General features: G+C 43.1%; 1 protein-coding gene across 28 annotated transcripts in view; it reads right to left on the minus strand.

Moving 5' to 3' along the window:
• Positions 1-21,319, minus strand: part of NCOR2 (nuclear receptor corepressor 2) — a 373,900-nt gene that overhangs the window by 313,069 nt on the left and 39,512 nt on the right. The gene's annotated exons all lie outside the window — the stretch shown is intronic.

Raw genomic sequence — 21,319 nt, forward strand, 5'->3', positions numbered from 1 at the left:
TCCACTGTGGTGTATTTTCTCATCTTAGGCACGTTTCCATTTTCACGGACTGGCTGGCTTCTCAACACGAACCAACCCCCCACCAGAAGGAACCCAGCAGCCACGAGAGTGTGTGCAGTAATCGGCACAGGCTTTTCGTTTGATTTTGTTACTCGGTGGGGATCTTCACTGCAGCATGAACACGTGTTATTTACACTCCAGTTCCTGCTCTCAAGCACGCCTATCTCACGAGAGAGCAGCCTCGAAGTTGTGTTACATCACTCAAGCTGCTGTGTCCACACTACTGCTGCACTCACTTGTGTATGGCTAGAACTTCTATGGGCATAGCCAAGGGTTCTCAGCACTGCAGTAAATTCTTTCCCAGGGAACTGTGGGAGAACCTGTCTGTCATTTCTGGGCACATGGGAGAATTGTGGGAAGGCACCCAAGGACTAACGGCACCAGGTGGAACAAGCCTGCATCCACACTAGAGAGTGGTCATTTTATCTTGCGTCATGTCAAGCTTTAGCCTATGCCCCCCCTCTTGGGTCAGCTAATTCAAGTTAAAAGCACCACTGCAACCAAGTGAAACATGTGTGTGTGGGGACAGGACTTGAGTCAAGGGGAACACTCAAGACAACTCTGCATTCAAGACAAGCCCACTGAGACTTTGAAAACGTGAGCTGAGCAGAACCCTAAATTCGTATCAAGTCAACAGGAGACACAAGCACTCGGCATCCCCATAAGATCAGGTGCTAAAAGCAATTTACAGTACCCACTTGGAAATTAGTACTAGCTATCGGTAAGCACGCCACAGCATCAGAGAGGCCATCATTATTTCCACCAGTGGTGGACGCACATCTTATGATTATTTATGGTTTTTCTTACAGTCCCAGCTCCTGGAGACAAGTGATTATGTGAGAATCTCAGCATTCAGGTTTTTTTAAAATGGCAGATTCTAGTCCTCATGGTTGCAGAGAAAAGCTTGAAAATGTGCCGCAAGTCACCCTAAAAGAAAAAAATAAAAGCAAATAAAAAGGAACAAACTTTTTCTATTTTTTCCATCTCATGAATACGGGGCACATGATTTATTTTTTGGATGATTGAGGTTGGCAATACTGCTTGTAGTTCAGGTTTAATTGCCCATTGTACCAGGAAAAATCTTCCATTGCATGTTTCATGTAAATCATGAAGTTTTCAAAATAGCAGGCCTCACTTTACAAGCATACTGCTTGCTGTTAAATCTTTGATATGGTGCTGCATTTCCTTATAGCACACAACCTAACTAATCTTTACCAGTTACCATCTGCACAAACAGTTGTCAATCTCTCCTCACCTCTTAGCATGTACCAGGATGTGGTAAGTGTGGTCATTTAAAGCCAGCATCTGCCACCTACCTGTACAAAGGGCCAAAATTAGCAATCTTGCCTCAGATAATCAAACTCATGTTTTGTGAATGCACTGCCAGACAAAGAGAGTCCACATGTGATAAAGAAACATAATGACAGAAAAATTTTTCTATCTTGGAAGACACGATCGTCTTGTGAACTAAGACGTGACAGAAATGGAAGGCTTAAATCATTAAAAGAATTCAACACTTCTCTGCTGGACAGGCCTCCAGAGATACAGGTCTGGGACACTTAACTTTTGTTTGTTTTGTTTCTGGGGAGGATAATCTACTGAATTTTCTGAGTTTCACCCCAATAAATAACAGGCAAGTGAACCATGAAGAATCCAACTCTTCTACAGACTTCAGTGGGAGCAAGATCAGGCCCTAGCAGATCATTATACTACAGATATTGGACTAAATTCAGCCCTGAGTTACATCAGTGCAACTCCACTGGACTTCAGTCACATGACTCCTATGCAAGAGTGTAACCATGGATAAACTGGTTTGGTTTACTGCATGAAATTCAAATGCAGCAGCCTCTTTTAAAGTTTGCTGTTACAATGAAATGATCTCCGAAAAGAGAGGGTTACCAAGTCTCTCGCGATCTTGTTCTAAAGCTGACATACTAGAAAAACAATGAGAAAGACATTGCCTAGCCTTCCATGCTCCAATACGTCACTGGCATCAATCTGGGAAGAGGTTGCTCATGTTCCATGCTAACCAGCAAATACAATCCACAGCAGATCTAGGAGGAACAATGGACTTTAAAAATAAAAACAATAGCTTTGGGAGAATCTTGTTATTCTGACATGGGCCAACTTTTCTTCTGAAGTCAGGAGCATCCAAAAAGACAATTCCATGCATGGATGTCTGATCTAAGAGGGGGAATAAAGGATTTAATCAACAAAGCATTGCTAAAACTTTAAATCGTACCATACTGTACATAGAAACTGTTCCTTCGGCTTAAAATCATAATTAAGGAGACTTTTCTTTATAACTCTGGAGTTGCTCCAACTCTCATTGTTAAATTAAAGATATATCTTCCAGCTTTGGGGCATCTGTAAAACATTGAAACATTAAATATTAACTTCTTTATTGTCTGCAGTGTTGTTGTAGCCGTGTTGAACCCAAGATATGCGATAAACAGGGTGGGTGAGGTAATATCTTTTATTGGACCAACCTTGAGAGGACCTCTGCAAAGCTTGAAAGCTTCTCTCTTTCATCAACAGCTGCTGGTCCAATGAAAAAAATATTACCTCACCCACACTCTCTCTCTCTCTCAACTTCTTTATTCACCTTTAAAACATTAAATAATGATTTTCCTCTCAGACCCAAGAATTTCTCTATTGAAAAGAAACTGTGACCAATACCACTTCTTAATAGAATGCATTTTTGAGAGTCTTTTGCTTATATCCTGGACACTTACCTCAGTACAGTATCTACACAGATTAAAGACCAAAACAGATCCAACTCTTTCAAGGTTAGTAAAAAAATAGTGGGCGGGACCATAATGGCGGGACCTAGCCCTGACTATAATCCATTGATATCTAGGACAAAACTAATAAATAAGAAGAATCTGACTGCAGAAAACTACCGGGAATATGAGAAACAACAGTTCTGGTCATTTTTAGGAACATTACAGAAACACAAGCCAAATTCTTGTGGTTGTAACCCACATAAGCCCAGTGTGGAACTTTGTCTCCCTCTACGTGTGGAACCATGTCGAGGTTTATGTATCCCTATTGCCATCATTCTAATGGATTTTGTCCTTCAGCTCTGACAGTAGACACTCATGCTTTCAGATTGAGAAGTTGCACGTTCAATCTCTGCAGACTACCCTAGAAGGGGTAGTTATAATGTATTTTGGATAGAATTTGGAGTCAAGTCCCTCTGAAGTCAATAGGCGCTTTGCCATTGATTTCAATGGAGCTAGAGTTTCAACTTCAGTCTTCAAAAACTTTGGCCCATGCTCTACAAGTGGCCTACAGACCATTTGCTGGTGGCCCAAAGAGATCTGCCTAGTCACAAGCCTCTGCATTTCCAGCTTCTAACAAGGCTACCAAAGATATATATTAAATACTTCTCCGTGTAAGCAATAGTTGTCATTGCCACAGGGGTGTTCTGAGATGACAGATGGGAGCGGAGGTGGTTCACAGGATCACAAATGGGAAGGGACGTGTCCATGAGGCAATCTCAGTATTAAGAGGCAATCCACGCTATGAAAATGTTTGAGACCTGGGACAGATGACACAGCTAGTGAAATAGTTTCATGGAAAGATCTATACGAGGCATTATTCTAGCTGGGAGTCGTCTAATAACATGCTTCTCAAAAGGATAAAAATGAATTATTATGCACTATTACAATACCATTATTAAACCATAAAGTTGCAGGTTTACCAGCTTCTTGTACTGGAGGTGGAACTTTCCCTAGGAAGAATAGTTCACAATTTCACAACCACAATGACTGTATGTTCCGGCAACGAACAGTACAGTGAAGGAGGTGAGGAGCAATCCCAGAAATGGAGCAGGCCACTGCCTGACTCAGCGAAGAAATGCCAACCTGGACACTGATAAACTACAGCATCCACAGATTACCACTATCCTCTTTCCTCCGATGATAACATCTTATCTCAGTGATTTTAATGGGCATTCTTTCTGGTTACTTACTGCAGTTCTACTAAATGCAAGATGTTTAAACAAAAAAAAAAAAAAAAAAGTGTTGTGATTTGTAGAAAATCCCACTAATTATCCCAAGCAGTCTCTAAAGCTAATTAAAGTGTTCCGTCACCTATGTTCGAAAATAGATTGATACACATTTTTAAAATAATGGAATTTTTGACAATTAGTAGAGACATGATTGTTTGATTTCCCCAATAAATTACCCCCTTGTCACAAACGATCTTCAAGAGAAGTAATTATTTAACCAATCATTGTAGTAGCTAAGATGATCTTTTGCTCGTATTAAGTTTTGCTTCTATATTTCAGAAGGCAGTGTTTTCTGGTATCAAAATACAAACAAAAACAAAACAAGGAACTGTAATCTGCCTATATTCCTTCTTCCCACTCTTTATTAACAAGTCGCCTACTGGGAGTGGACCAAGAAGGGAAAGAAATATAGCTACTCAATCCTCAACTCAACAGCTGGGATTCCCAAAACAATATGCATCTAACTCAGTTGGTAACACCAACTGGCAGGGGAGATTTTCAGTTATATGTTAGAGTCTTTCCAGTGATTTCAATGAGCTTGGGAACAAGCTCTTTGGAAAGACACTGCCTGTCTTGGATTATCTGAAGAACACTCTAGTTTAAAAAAAGAAAAGAAATCTCTTAAATGAATATCAGTGACATGGGTTAAGCAGAGTAACGGACCATAAGCTTTGTTCATCAACTTGTTACCATCCAGAAATGGAAACTATAAATGACCAAATAAATGAAACCAAACTGGGAGAAGCAGTGGAAGAGATCACTAAGAAATCCAAGAGAAATAAAGGGCCATCAATGAAACAAATCCTTAGAAAGACAAAAAAATCATCCAAGACTGGATGCAAGAGCCTGAAAATTATAACAGCAGGTAGGTGAACTATAAAGTAAGACCACAAAATATGTAAAGTCACTATTCCTTCAAAAAGCTATGAACAGGCACAAGAATGAGAGACATACCCAGCACTGGCTCAAAAGTTTCAGTAAATCGGTGTTCCTCAAATGGAGGCTGAATACTCCAGAGAGGCCCTAGCTTCTTCTTTGTTTTTTGTTCAGGAAATGGCAAAAACGGAGCCTCATATTGAATAGTCAGTACTTGGAAATAAATTCCAAATCAACATGCACTTATTTGCAGAGTCCTAAACAGATATCTCCCAGCAAGTAAGAAAAATTAATAGAGCAGTGCCTTGTCCATACAATTAAAATATAAAGCTTACATGCATCATTGTTTTCACTTTATCTCCAGCTAAAGCCCATCCCTTATATCTCGACACTCCATTTGCATGGATCCAGTGCACCCTCTGTGCTTAGAAGAGGAATGCTATGACAAAGGCTGGGAATATTGCAGGGACAGGTTGGGTAAGAGATGTCACAGGCCAAGTCATATGCTTCAATATCTTGTCTATAAGAGCTTAGTCAATCTATTTAGTATTAGAGCAGGATCCTAATATTAGAAACAAGAACATGTTTATCCTCTGTGTGCCTAGGCCAAAAATAAATGCCAGCCAATTTTGATACAAGAGCTGAACTGGAGATAAAGAAAGAGAATTTCCATAATAGATTCAACTCCCAAAGATCAAACATGGAGATAATTTAACCAGACTAGTGACTTTCAACTTGCGGGTCCTTAACCATAAATCATAAAGCTCAATTAGGAATGAAAAATGTTTAAATATATTTTTCATTATTTAAATTGAACATGGAAATCTCTCAGTTAAAATAAGTTTAAAAAACGCAGAATTTTAGTAAAATAAGAGTTTTTTTCTTTGGTTTTTTTAAAAAGCACACTACATTTTCCCGCTGCTTTTAGGTGCCAGCTGTCTAAGTTAATTGCGTGCACACAAATAATTTCTAACTGGTGTAGACATCCGTCTCAGAAGTTGCTTTTGGCTTCCTTAATAATGTAGCTGCACAGCAACTCATTTTTATCTTAGTAAATTGTTTGATATTAAATTTTCATATATTCATATGTGCCCATCACTACTAAATGCATTTTTCCCTTATGAGATTCATCCTGTCTCCGGTTGACATGGTTAGCCACCACTTTTTATGCTGGTGTTTTAAGATGACATCATTTCTGTATGGAAATGGTAGAGGAATAGCATAGCTTTCCAAATCAATACCAACTGGACCCTTTGTGGAGAGCCCATGACCATAAGTCCTTTGGTACCACAAGCTATTTACCTATATAAGCAAATATCTATTACCTAATCAACACTGTAGACACAATTACAAAGGCCAAAGAAATAATTACATAATCATGTAGCTTGACCTCCTGAATAACACAGGCCACAGAATTTCACCCGGTAATTCCTGCTTCTACACACAACTACTTGTGGTTGACCTAGAGCATATTTTTTTTTTAAAAACACCCCCAACTCCACTCCTGATTTAAAGGCTCCAAGTAATGGATAATTTACCACATCCCTTAGTAATCTGTTCCAATGGATAATTACCCTCATTGCTGAATATGGTCCCTGTTAAATGTGACCATATGGGTCCTCAAAAGGAGCATTCCAGCTATTCAGTTCCAAAATTCTGTAAGTAACTGTGTCTTCATAAGGTAGCAGTACTTATCCACTGGTTCTATAACATTACAAGTTACAACCTCACACAAGTAACCACATGAGTGCCATGAGGTAGCTTCCTCAGAGTTTGTTCGCCATGTCACCAAATTCACTTCACCTACGCCGACATTCTGATCCGTGGGATGGCAATAGATAGGCTCCACACGTCTCTTGATGACTGAGCAGGGACGCTAAGAAATAGTCCTGGTGCTTCTTTTAATTGTCTCCTGTGGCTCATATCTTGCGACTGAGTGCAAGCAGCTGACAGAATTTTTTGTTTAAGAGACCGAATCAGGTACGTTCCAATTCACTTCAGGCATGTTCAAGTCCTCTCTTTGCTGAATATTTTTTTCCCCTGCTGTGAAAGGTAGCATCCCCTACTGCCATACAACTCACTAAAGGTATATACTGTAGCTTACAATCACTCCTGCTTCCTGTCTTCTAGAGAGAACTTTCTGGGTGAAAAGAAGTCAGATATAGCAAATCAACCTCAGAGCCATCCAGAAAGAAGAATCTCAGATGGGATGAAGTCACAGTAGCGTTGCTTAAAAACCCTATCACTGCCACAAGCTGCAACTCTGGCCTGCTGATTCTGCATTCTACAAAATGCTGAAAATTCAAAATTCTAGAAAAACCCATTCTACAAAATAGCAAGGCTCGGCTCCCAAGGACCACCCCTATAGTCTTGGGATAAAATAAAGTTAGAGCTATCCAAACTGACCTCGCTTACGCCTATCCAACCCCATTAATTTTGATCTCTGCATAAACCATGAGCTAAAAATCATAGGACATTTGAGACAGAAGACACAAGTTAAGCCATCTAGTCAAGTCCCATTGGTAGTTTGATCCTTCAGGTTTCCTAGCATTTATCAGCCAAGTTTAAGCAGCAATGAGAAATCCATCTCATCCCCCATAGGAGGTCTCACAGTCAGGAAATTCCACCTGATATTCAGCCTAAACATACAGCTCTACGATACCATGGTGATAAGTGTGCTGTAAATACTCAGGATAGATGAGATAGACACTCCTTTTAGTAATTCTGGGTAACGTTTTCCAAAGTGCCCAAGTCCTGTTGGCTTTCAATGGGATTTACACTCCTAGGTGACTGAAAGCATTTTTGACAATGTGACTTGGGTGCTCTTGAAAATTCTACCCTTCATCCCATTGGCTCTAGCTCTTATCTCGTCTACCAAGCCACACAGTTCCTCCTTTGTATCCACAGTCCCTCCTTTATATCATTCAAATATTTGTAGACTATCATCAAGACAAAATTCTTGCCTGCCACAATCCCACGAAAAGTCAATGAAGTTACACCAGGGATGAATCCAGCTCATTAATGACATTAAGAAACCATCCATGGTTTCTCGACCCCCTTCAGAAGCTAGAAACTGGCAGAAAAACACACATACACCAACAATTTATTTTTCTCTACCAAATGTTTACAACCATTGTGCAATTTGAATAGTAAGCAGGCTGTCTGGGATCTTTCTGGTCCCTGTGCAATGGTGATGTACCTCATTTTTTGTAGTCAGGCTGGGATTTTCAAAAGAACCTACAGAAGCTGGGTGTTCAAATCCCACTGAAAGTCAATATGAACTGGGCATCTAATCTCTCCCCAAATACGTACTGCTGCAGAGCTTTCTGTAACATACAACAGACTTTTTCCCTGCACACCAACAGACATTTTTCTTAGTTTGGGAGAGGGAATGAGGGAAGAGCGAGAGAGAGAAAGAAAAAACCACATTGAGAAATAAGAGCAGAAACCCATAACACACTTCCTGGGAGGGATGATCTAGAGATATCAGAGTCGTGAAAACAAAAGTCCCATTCACAGGTCCCACCAGCCCTCATGACTCTATGAACACAACGAAACATTAAGTGCTACACTTTCCCAGTCTGTGCTTGGTCAGGCCTTCTGTTTGCACAATATGACAATACCAATGAAGGGAAGAAAAATATCACAGCTAAACCAGCCATCTACTATTCCCTTTCCTTCTGGCGAGTCCTTGCTGACACAGAGCTGGAGTAGCTGCTGTCTGGTTTTAAACAGCTCCATATTTCATAAGAAGCTGCCAATTTCTAAGGGTGTGGAAAAAGAAAACTCCACCAACGGCTTAAATAAATAAAACACACCCAAACAAAAACCAGGACAATATTTAAACGCCAGGGTCATTTGTTCTGCTTACTTCGCAGACATCCGTCACCACTGGAAATCATGAAGACAAGAACAGAGAGGATCGAAAGGGCTCTGCTTCCACTGGTGTCCAAGGGAGTTTTGCCGTTCACTCCCATGGGAGCTAAGTTAGGCCAACACTAAGTGTTTCTGAAAATCGTACTGAGGGTCACAAGTAGGAAATATCTAGAGATGTGGGAGCAGAAGCTGGCTGCTCCTGACTGATGTAATCACGCTAATCACACTCTGTGCCAAATTAACGTGTTATCCTCCCTGGGTTACGTTCTCCATTGTTTGGGCACTGTATTAACATTAAACAGCCATCCATGCAGAAAGATTTCCCTCAGAGAGCCCAGCAGTGTGACGTGGACACACAAGCTAAAAATGCAATATTCCCATGGACACACCTGGTACCCAGAAAGCCTTAGTGCTAACATTCAAAGACAAATATAGGAGAAACTTGTTGAGGAACTGCCAGAGGACTCCAGGTCCCGTTACTGCAACTGGGCTCTGCGGCACAGGAGCTGCCGACCTCACCGTGCCATGAACTCAGAAGAAGGGAGGCTCAAAGCCCTGTGAGTCCAGAATTCTCCCCCGCCCCACTGTAAACAACTGCAACAGGCAAGTCCTTCCTGCCAGATGCAAGATGCCATGTTTCTTCTTTCTAGTCGGTAGATATTGGAAGGGAGGAGGTTTTCAAGATATATGTTTCCGTCATGTTGAATGGCTTAGATAACGTGATTTTTTCCTCCTCCTTTATTTGTTTTGGGAAGGAAGGTTTTCTTCACCCCCCCTGGATTTGCTTTGACAAGCGTTAGGTCATGTAGGAGACCGTATCCCCCAAGCATGGTGCACTTGACCAACATGTAAGTCTACCAAGTATAGCAAGCACTGGGATCTTGGTCTATTCCTGGCTCTGCCACTGATGCCCTTCAATAACTTTGGCCAAGACCCAGAATGGGCCTTCGTTTCCCCCTCTGTAAAAGGGCAGCAGCCATGACTGCCTCTCTCACCAGCGAGTTGCAAGGGTGCAGGGCAGTGACGTGAGATGCTCCAAGGTGCGGAGAGCTTTAACTGAAGTTTGAGAAGGGCCCTGAGACCCTCTGATTAAAAGACACCCTATTAAAGTGTGACACAATTTGTTATCAAAGGTCTGTAATCCAGTCAGGATAACCCACTCCTTGAAGGGTTTTTGGTCAGTTATCTGGAAGCCTCTTTTCCAGTGTGTCTCACTCCCACACGGGGTGCACTCACTGACCCCTGAGTGCCTCTACTGCATCAACATTCTCCCATCACCCATCAATATGACTGGAGCGCCAGATATTTTCTACCAGCAATTCAGCCTCAGATTCTACTGCACCAACTGCCTCCTTCCCCAGATGTATCACCCAACGCGGATCTCTCAGACTATGTCTTCTCTCCAGCCAAACAAGCTCACCCTAGCACAATGGAGTCTTAGTCTATGACTGAGGGTGCTAGGCACTACCTCAATGCAAATAAATAATGATCAGTGACTGCCAGTCACGTTCCCTTAGCCCTGCCACCAGCAATCATCCTTACTTCCTAAAAATCATTGCAACCTCGCTTGGTAGGGCAAAACTCATCCCATTGCCTGGTTCAGAGTTCAGGTCCTTGAGTCTAATTATCCTCTTCAGGAGGGTTGGAGTGATCATTAAGATAACAGTAACTCACTCACTCACACTCACCCACCCCGCTACCTATTACGATCGTATTGCCTCAAAGGTCAACAGTTGCTGTGCCACAGACACACTTCAGCTTTGACAAGCTGTCTTAGAAATGCAATAAAGGCCTGACTGTATACATATGCAACAGAGATTGTTGCTACTGTACTGTCTGGCATAAAAGAATTTCCCTTGGCAGACATGACGGCTGCTGACATCTCAAGTGTCTTGTAATTTCAGCGGCTTTCCCTCACTCCTCAAATACTTCTTCCACCTTACCCTAATGCTTATTTCAAGAGAGATACTGACAAGCACCTTCAAAGTGCTGTTGCTTAAAAGAATTATAGAAATATTGAAATTAGAGGGATTTTTGGTTTTTTTAATGACATGGTAAGTCATCTTGTCAGCTCTATCCCCCACTCTCCAGTCTGTCCAGGATTGTTTCCCAGAAAATTTATTTCCCTAAAGAAATAATAATAATAATAATAATCTGCAATTCTATAATGCCCTGCATCAGAGGATCTGCAAGCACATAAAATTGTTCGTGAATTACTTCCCTATAAGGAAAATATCTTTATCAAAGTACAGATGGGGAAACTGAGGACCAGAGTGTTTAGGCAATTTGTATGAGGTCACAATGTTGCAAACAAACCAAGAACCAGAATCCAGGAGACCCAACTCTTGGTCTAACCCTTAATGGTCACAGCTGGCTGAATTTTTACAGCCCGTCAGGGGCTTCCCGCAGAGCATGAAAGCAGATGCAAAGGCAGCAGGACAATTTGTGAGAAACAACATTAATTTAAAAAAAAAAAAAATTCAAATTTATGAAGCCCCTGCTATACTCCTAGGTAACAAACAGGAAATAACAACACAGCTGAAAACTAGGGCAGTGTTAAAAAGATTCAGGAAACACACAAACCACACTAAAGTTAAAAAAAGATCTGCCTTGTGGTGCCAACACTGACTAGCCTGAAACCAGTGGGGTGATTTCTTTCAGGAGGGCAGTACAGAGTAACACATCTAAAACGCAAAACCACTGAAATTATTAAGCAGGCACCATCCACTCATAATTCTGAATTTAATTTAATTAGGCACCCTGCTAACTTCATTACCTATTTAACTGGACTGTTTATTCAATTTACACAACTTCTTCTGCAAAATAACTGCTCCGAGGCCCAGAGTGAGTCAGGGCAAGGGCTGGTCCTCGCCAAGCGCTCAGTGCTGCCGGAGAGAAGCTGGGCATCCAGAATATGCCTGCTGAGGTTTGAGTCTTTATTGTTCCTGCTCCATCCAGAAACTGAAAATTCATCCAGTGGCAAGAGGCTGCCCAGAAAAATGGAGGGGTCACTGGAATGCACAACATTTAAGATCTCCCTGTCAACACTGCATGGCTCCGAGCAGTAAAGTCGCATGGTTGCCATTTCTATGTCACCCTGATTTCACCGGAAAACACCACGCAAAATCTGTAAAGGTTGGGGAAAAATCAATGCCCTTAGCTCATCTTTAAGCGTGTTTATAAAACCATCACTCATGGAACATGACATGTGGGTCAGAAGAGGAGCTGAGCAATGTCTCACACAAGCAGTTGCTCTTCCACAGACACTTCTTGAGGCCAGGGAGATCAACAGCCTTGATGGGGGCACTTTCATATTGGATCTAACATGAGAAAGGAGAACATTCATACCCCAGAAATTTCACTGGCCGATTGTTGCATTCTCTTTCTACCAGTTCAGACAGTTGTTCGCAGACATCCCATTCAGTCTCATCTCTCCCTCTGCTGACTCCTGCTGTACCATCGCAGTCAGGTGCTGATGACAGAGTCTTGTCAAACTTCCACACATGGACTCGCCATGATTCATAGGAGGAAGGTAGGAACAGAGTACGCCTTGGTTTTAAATTGGTGGATGCTCCAGATCTTATTCAAGAGCTTTATCCGGCACAAAATTTCTTTAAACCTAGCATCTTAAAACATCCTGAAAAAATCTAAAATACAAAGAGGCAATACACACCCACACCCCTTTGGAGTCCATTCTTCCATCCACAGGAAATTAACCTCATTTAAGTCCCAGTGGCACTATTAGGGTTCACCTATGGAAATCCCCTGCACACGTCTGAAAGAATATCCCTGCCTAGTAGAATATTTTGAAGACCATTTTCTATCATTTTTTTAAAATCCAAAGTAGATGAAGTCCAAAAGTTTTTATGAGATTGGTTCCATATACTTCATCTAGCCACCCCAAGAACAGTACAGCCATGCACACAGCCCTTGAAAATTATCAGAGTGTCATAAGATCAGATACACAAGATAGAAAAGGTCGGTTAGAGGAGTCAATCCATCTCCTCACCTATGCAAACTTGACCTGGTAGATTATTAGGAATGACATGTACCCAAAGAGAGTTTCCTTGCTTTGGACATCACCAGGTAAAGAAAAGGGCTGAAATCACTGCCACCTGGATTAAAAATTGTGTTGGCAGTCCAGCACACATAGCAAATAATTACTGGAACTAGTGAAAAGAGTTTCAATTGAGATGAAAGTTCAATGAAAATGAAATTTAGTGATTTCTGCTTTCCAGACAGCTCTGGTAAAAACAAAACTGTCTCCAGCCCAAAACCTCAGCACTAACTTCCTACTAGAGACACTCAAAATTAAACCCACTCAAAAAACCTTATTCTGCTTTCAATTCTCATAAGCACACAAACTCTGAGGTTTACACAAAGTTGTCACAAACCAACTTGCCCATTCCCAACGCGTGGGATTCAGAGAAAGACCTGCATGAAGCCAGAGGAAGTGTCAGCTTTCAGGACTCCTTACAAGACAAACAAAGCCTAGTTTCATAGAGAAGCCACCAATTCTGGCCCCCCACTCGCAGCAACCAACCGCTCCCTCATGCATGTGGACCCTGAGATGAAGCAGCAGTTTCCAGTGATGCATCTGAGGATAGGCCAGTGCTGAAATGGCAATGCATGCGTATTTTATCTGCCAGAAAGTGAGGGTAATATGCAAACTAAATAAAAATGCAAAGGTTCTGGAGATTTTACATTCATACGGCTGTTCTCACAGACCGCCAATTACTTTTGCCTCATAAAAAGATAAATAAGGAAAGTTCTAACACAATACACCCAGTACCTAATTGCTGACAATTGAGAATGTGAAGCTCCAACCGTCACGCTGACAGCACACAAGGGAGTGAAGTTGATGGGTATACAGTTCCAGCCTTCTTACACTGAGCATTTAAAATCACACACAAAAAATCAAAACAGTTCAATTTGGGATGTACTTATTCCAACATATGACATACGGAGAGGGAAGGATGGCCAAGAATCTGCATCTCTTCCATTATAGGTGTCAGAGACAAGGACCCATCTGTGATCTATTTGCTGCCTTCACCTTGGATTGCGGGTTGCCTTGCTGGGTTAGCAAGTGCACAGTTAGGGTGACCAGACAGCACGTGTGAAAAATCAGGATGTGGGGTGGAGGGTAATAAGCATCTATAGCAGACAAAGCCCCGAATATTGGGACTGTCTCTATAAAATCGGATCATCTGGTCACTCGATGCACAGTCTGGGAGGAAGGGGGAAAGAATCACAAGTGACAGATGTTAGTCATAACAATGGACACGGTATAAGAACCCGATGAGGGTACCACCACTGCAGGGCTCGACGCAGAGGTAACCGGGTGAAATTCTATGCCCTGTGCTCTACAGGTCAGACTCAACAATTCCTTCTGGCCTTTTAAAACAAACAAAAATGATCAATCGTTCGTTATTTTGGTCTCTTCCTTTGCTTGAAAGCCCCGCCGCTTTGCAGAGCCGCACAATTTCCTGGCTAGCTGATTTAATTTACACATGAGTTACAGAACTGGACGCTGCTTGGATTTTCCCAGTTCACAAGGGTTGCACTGAATTTCCAAAGCAACCCGAAAGCACAGAATATTCTGTGAAGTAAAGCACCCAAAAGCAGCATGAAGAGTTCTCTAATGCTGCCTCCCGAAGTCCTTTTTAAAGTAAGAGCTTCATAATGACTCTCTTGCGGTTCAGGGAACCGGCATTAAAACACAAAGGCGCACAAGCTCTCTGATGCTAATGTTTCCATCTGCTCAGGAGTTACTTTTATTTAAGAACAAGATAAAACAAATAAAAAGGGAGCTGAGCTGCAGCTTTGACCCTGCGTGCGCTGAGACGCTCAGATACTCCGTCTCTTTGAAGCACTCGAGAGATTTTTCGATGAACACTGTCACAGGATGTCTGTCACCACCCCCTGTGCTGCGCCGTCTAGCCTGTGTCTACCACCCCAGTCATAAACAGGCCCAGGCGGTCCTCCTTCCATCACGTGTACCTTTTATTACACCACTCTTTTACACACACAGTAGCATCTTGTAGCAGGAGCTTTCCACACAGCGTCCCTCCTCAGCACAGCTCACCTTCTGAGCTTTCCTTGCTTCCTGTTCCTTCGAGTTATATCCTCCCAAGTACATCATTAACCCAGTAATCACTACTCAGGTGTTCGTAGTCCCCCAATAGAAAGCAGTTAATGTCCCCAGCTGAGCCTGCAACCTGTTCTGTGCGGCAGTAATTTCAGTGACCAGAGTACTGCCGCTAGCACTCTGTCACAAGCAATGCGGAAGTGTAACACACACAGGGAGATGCACATTTAAAAGCCCACCAGCAGCCCTCCAAGGAATCTTCGGCTTAAGAACGTCAATGCAAAGGAAGCGGCTCAAAACCCCTTTGCCTTTACATTTCAGCCGACCTTTGCAGTGGGTTCATTTCACACAGGTTTCCCCTCGAGTTGCTTCAAGAAAAATCCAAGAGAAGCTCGACCGAGGACGCCGGCTAGGTTTTGGGTGCTTCGCCAGTGAATGGACCCACAGCCCACTGAGATCAACAGACAACTCCCCCCGACTCCAGTGTGGACTGTATTAGGGAATGTGCACCTCACTCGTTGCATCTGGAAGCCAGGGGAGGAAGTTATGCCCAGCTAGAGGTTGTAAAAATGATGGTTTCCCAGGTAGGTTTAAATACCATGCTTATAACAGGGACATCTAAACCCCTTCCAGTGACAAGCGTCACATTCCTGATATAGCACTGTCCCAAATTTCAGAAGGTCATTCCACGTTCTGATGGCTCGACTGACAGGAGTGATTAAGAGGAATTGTGGGAAAACCTCAGCCTCTCTGGCTTTTCATGTTTCGTCTCAATTTCACAAAAAAAATAAGGGTCAGATTTGGTCAAAAAAAAAAAAAAAAAAATAGAGGTGGCTGAAAAACAGGAGGATACTCAGAGAGCAAACAGTGTTATTCAGGATTGAATTACGTGGCCGGACGAGACCCGCAGACCCAACATTTGCAACAAAAGGCAAACCTACTCAACACCGGAACATTATGTTCCTTTAGCAAAGACGACAAAATGGGCACCGTTTGCCAACAAATACTCTGCTAAAAGTTTTCACCAACGATCTCCTTGTCCATCGAGAACAAGTCCATCGCTGGGCAAAAACGGTCAAACTCAAAACTGGAATTTCAAAACGAATGTTTCCCCTTATCTCAACAACGTTGAGATGCAACAGCTTTGTTCCAAGGAGCAACACTGTCAAGACTTAGCCCCATGGATGATCCCAGCACTCCATGCCAATTTAACGTGAGATTGGCATCCAACGCCCTTCAGCTCCTTTGAACACCCCACCTTACTCCCCAAAGGAAGGGCGGTCCAGCAGCCATACTGGAAGCTGCAGAATCTCAGAAGACATGTGTATGCTTAGAATCAGGTCACTGGCGGTAGCAAGCACAGCCTCATTAAAAAGCAGCGTACAGCACTGAGCGAACGACAAAGAGTAGTAGGGGTTTGCCTCCCACAGTAAGAGACAATCTGTATGCTTCTAAATAGGAGGTATCAGTCGTCCTCCAACTTCTTAAAAAAACAACCCAACATCTATTGATGTATTCCAAAGACAACTTCTACCTCTGGCCTCACTCTTCCCTCAGTCATGAAAAGATGGACGGGCACAGGGGCAGAACACAGGGTTATTCTCAGATCCACTGTTAAAAAAAGATACATAAATAATTACACTCCAGATCTTGGACAAAATCCTCCGGAGCTCAAGGACCCCCTATGCCTCGGGGAACACCAGCTTATATGTACACCACATACTTTGGCTCCAAAAAGAGCTCTCCCCCCTCACCCTTTAAACATGATGGATCTGCCTGGAGAGGAGGTGAAGCGTTAGCAGACAAAAGGCCCTTTTATAGCACTCCAGTGGCCCACTAGCATGACAAGCAAATAAGTCACCCACTGAAGAAAAACTGGTTTTAGACTTGAAATATGAATGGATGATAGAAATCAGAGTGTTGCCGCCTATTTGTGCTTTAAAGCCATTTCTCTACCACAGCGAGGAAGGGGGAGCCTATGGCAATCACAGGGGGGTCCTGCAAGCTCAGCAAAATTGGTAGAGCTTCGTTGGAAACCTTCTCTTGTAAATAAAATATGCCGTTGAATAGGCATTTCAGCACCCTGGATTCCACTGAAGCTGGAGACCGCCTGGACCATGCAGTGCGCCCCAGGCTGTTGAAATGAAAGGGATGCTGGTTTATTGGGTGCAGGCACGGCTCAACAGATTCTTTTCCATGCTTCTGGTTTTGCTGCTCCTACTTCTGCAGACCCTTCACAGCTTGGATCAATTTCACAACCTCCGGGTCACACTGAACTCAAATCGCTCACTGAACAGCAACATGTCTCACTGAACGAGACATGCTAACCAAGAGGTTGCCCCCATTCTTCCCAGGAGAGGGCTTCGCCAGCACAATCCATGCTTTCCTCCATCTCCTAAATGGATTCCTGGGGCTGAAGAAGAGGGTTACAAGTTGTTGCACATGTAGCAGCCCAACTTTTGAGCAAGCAAAATGAGAAAAAAAAAAACCCACAATGAACTTACTGCTATACATCCACCACGAGCTCCAAATCAATGTGCCGGTCCTACAGCCTAATCCAAACCTCAGTGAATCCAATGGGAGCTTTGGAGCAGGCCCTGACCTTTAAGGTCCGGGAGGAAACAGCACCAAGCTATCTTAGAAACCACTTCTCCATCCATGACCTGCCAATGGTTCCTAGAGTAAAACTTCTGGGAGCCTCAGACACAGCACAGTAGGCAGAAAGCCCCAAATTGTGGAATTTATGAGACAGTTGACTGAACCCACACATTAATTGCGTTCTGAATCCAATACCCGAAGAACAACATAACTCTGCTGCCAGAGCCTAATCCACGTCGACATTGCATAACATCAGGACCTGCTGATGGCCAGCGTAAACTGATCTTTGAGGAGTGTCAGGAGGCTCTTAAAGGAAAAAAATGCACCTCTTCCCCTATGGCAGGAGGTAGGAATGTGGAGTGAAGATTACTACAGCAGCCTTGGGTGCTGAGATGAAAGCAGGATCATGGCTCCACTATGTGGTTTAGCCAGATCATTATTTTTTTTTTAAAAAGAGAGAGATAAATGGGTATTTGGGCTGCCAGAGATAAAAACTCTCTCTTCACCATGAGTCAGTCAGACAGAAGTCCTGCCCAGCAACACTTTTCCAGCCAAATGACCTGAGACTTACAGTTCACTTAACCACAGAACTCAAAGAGCCAGTAACCCACCAGACAATAATGGAATAAACCATAGGTCAGTGGCCAGAGGAAAACATACTATTAAAGTGATTTCACTAGTGACATGTACAGAATATACTTTAAAAAAAAACCCAAAAAACCATCTGCTTAGAGGCAGAATGGAGATCGCTAAAATTCTAAAGCAAAGGTTTCAAAGTTTATGTGCAATTGCATAATGCCAGAGTACACTTAAATTCACAAATACACAATGCATGCAGTGCACACAGGGTATCAGAGCATGTACATGACCAGCTATCTGGCTACACGCGTGCACAATCACCCAGTGTTTATGTGTCGATAGTTGGCATTTGCGTGCATAAACCAAGGGGATAATGGCACAGCTCTGTAAGCCTGTCTTCAAAAGTCAAACACTCAAAGTAGAAGAGGAAGAACAAACTGATTTCAAAATTGTCAACAGTGTTAGAATGACATGTTTTATTGCTATGTTCTCTCACTGGGTCACTTGTCCCACTAAAATAATGCAATTGCGATTTGCCCTTCTACAGCACCTTTCATCGAAAGATTTCAAAGAGCCTTGCCAATATCAAGGAATTAAAAAATATTCACAAGCCCCCAAAAACATAGGGAAACACTATCGCCATCATGCATAAGTAAACTGAGGCAGGGAGAAGGGAAGCAAAGTGTCACTCAAATCCGTGGCAGAGATGGGATTAGAACTAAGGAGTCTTTATTCCTATTTTCTTGCTCTAAAATCACTAACCTTGAAAGAACATAAATGATCAGAATTAGTGCTACCCTGAATAATATTGTCTAACAGTGCACGTAAGCATCACCACAACCCCTTGGCTCTCAAGAAGAGCAAAATCAGATGCACCAAATGGATCCTTCCAATACGCTCATCCTGCTAAAATCAGAATGGATTTCCAGCTGATTGTACACTTCCGCTCACCACATGACATTCAAGTGTTCCCAACCTACACAGAGAGTCTCTATGCTGATTTACACCAGTTGAGGATCTGCCCTGGACAATGTCTTCAGGACAATGTCCCTAAATTGAGCTCTGCCAGAAATCCTCTCACCTGTTCACAGTGTTGGCATTTGTCTGAGTGATCACTCAGTGAGAGCTATCCACCTGTCTAGGATGATGCAGGGAGACCCTAGAGAACTGCACTGAAGCAAGTAGCATAATTCAAAGACTACAACAAATGGAGTGGAGAAGGGAGACGAAAGAGATTCTTCAAGAGGAACAACGTAGTAAATAAAACGTGCTGACGCCAAACATTCCTCCTCCCGCCCCCCCCCCATAAATGCCACCTGCCTGTCCAAGGGAAAAGACCTTCAAGGCAGATTTAAGGAGCAGGAGCTTTAGCTTCAGTGTGAATGTAGTGCTCAAAAGATTGGCCTCCAGGGCAGTCAGTCTGGCAAAGTCCTCTATTTCACTCACAGGAGAAGTGCAGTACAGACAACAGCAGTACAAGCTGCTCCCACAACTCTACCAAGAGAGGTATGCCTCTTTCCCGGCCTGAAAGGACCACTGCTAAGAGTAAAGATCAGTCTTCATGGCCTGCTCTGCCTTTGGCTGCACTACCACAATTAGTGTCAGCCACACAGACACCTGCCCATGAAGAACTGGACCAATGCCACCAACTCATCCCACTCAAGCCATCCAACAGCAATGAGTTGCTGACTTCCTGCCCCCAGGAACGGGTCACGGTAACAGAAAGGAGAAAGGTTTCCTACCCCACTAAACTCCAGTCACCCAGCCTCTCATAAATTTCATTCCTATAAAAGGCAAGAAGGATCATTCCACAAAAGGATCAGAAACAAAGATCTCTAATCACTCAAACCCCCTTCACGACTCTCTCAAAAGGGATCCCCATTTGCTTCAGAAAGAACAGGGAGGGGAACAAACACCTGACTAGTGATTTGCTTATAAATCCAGCCAAACCGTCTATTTTATTGGCATTACCCCCAACCCCTCTTTTTTTTCCTTCTAAATTTCAGCAAGTAAACCCTAATCCAGACTCATTAAACCGCTGTGGACCCCAGCTCAGCTTGCGCTCACTATAAGCAAATCAAGAGCTTTCTTGTCCCTCTGCGCTCTTTTGGGGGTTGTGTTTCTTCTTTCTCCGTCAAGACATCTCCACAGGGCATCTAATGTGCAAGGAGCCAGGCCCCCTAGTGAGAAAAGCTGAAAATAAGAGGGTAGAGCGCTATGGCACAGCAGAGCTGTCTCTCGCTGCCATAGTCTATGCTGGCACTACTAGAGGATTTTGTGTGGGAAAGTTTTCAGGCAGCTTGGCACCCCTCGCAGCTGTCAGTCTGTGCTGAAGCTACTGCATGCCAGGAGCGAGCTGAACAAGAAGAGAGGGAGCGAGAGAGTGCAGTTCTGCAACTAAAGAAAATAAGTACCAATATTATAGGCCAGACCATCTGCAGTCTTCCCCTCCCCCCATCAGGAACTGCTCCCTCCATGAGCCCAGCGGTCCGGGAGACATTTGAATACCAAGAAGAGGGAAGGATGGTCCAATGATTAGGGTGCTACCCAAGGACTGAGGAGACCTGAGTTTGGTCTCCTGTTCTGCCACAGGCTTCCTTTATGACCTTGGGCAAAGCACTTAGCCTCTGTGTGCCTCAGTTTCCCCATCTCCAAAAAGAGGACAATAGCACTTCACACCAGCATGAGGCTAAATTAATTAGGGCACCAGGTTCCAAATACATGAGGCACTCAGATAGCACAGTAACAGGCACCATATAAAAGCACCTCAGATAGATTGATAAACCAGACACCCTGGTAGAGAGCAAGGGTGCTGCACAATTTCTCAACCCCTCAAGGCAATGCAGTTTTAGGTTTTTCCATCATAGGTCAGTTCCTAAATGTCCCATGATAACTCCACAGGATTGCCTAGGATGACCCGCGAATGTGTGGAAAATAAGAAGCGTCATAAGCCATGCTCTGGCCACTGGAGGTATTCAGGAGCCTCACCTTCACTGAACATGGTGTTAATCCATGTTCTGAGGAGAGCCTGCTAGGCATGTGCGAGGCAATTATCTTTCCTTCTAATGAAAAAGCGTTCCCTTCCGGTTAGAGTAAATAAATCCTGCATGTATCTGCCAGCTGAGAGAAAGCATGAGCCAAGACTTCACAAGCTAAAAGATCTGCAACAGTTAAAAACAACAAATAGAAATAGTTTGAGATAGCTAAAATAGTACTTAATTACTGTG

The sequence above is a fragment of the Emydura macquarii genome, unplaced genomic scaffold, assembly GCF_026122565.2.
Source record: "Emydura macquarii macquarii isolate MOO-44397 ecotype Brisbane River unplaced genomic scaffold, CSIRO-AGI_Emac_v2 contig_554, whole genome shotgun sequence".
Classification (NCBI taxonomy): Eukaryota; Metazoa; Chordata; order Testudines; family Chelidae; genus Emydura; species Emydura macquarii.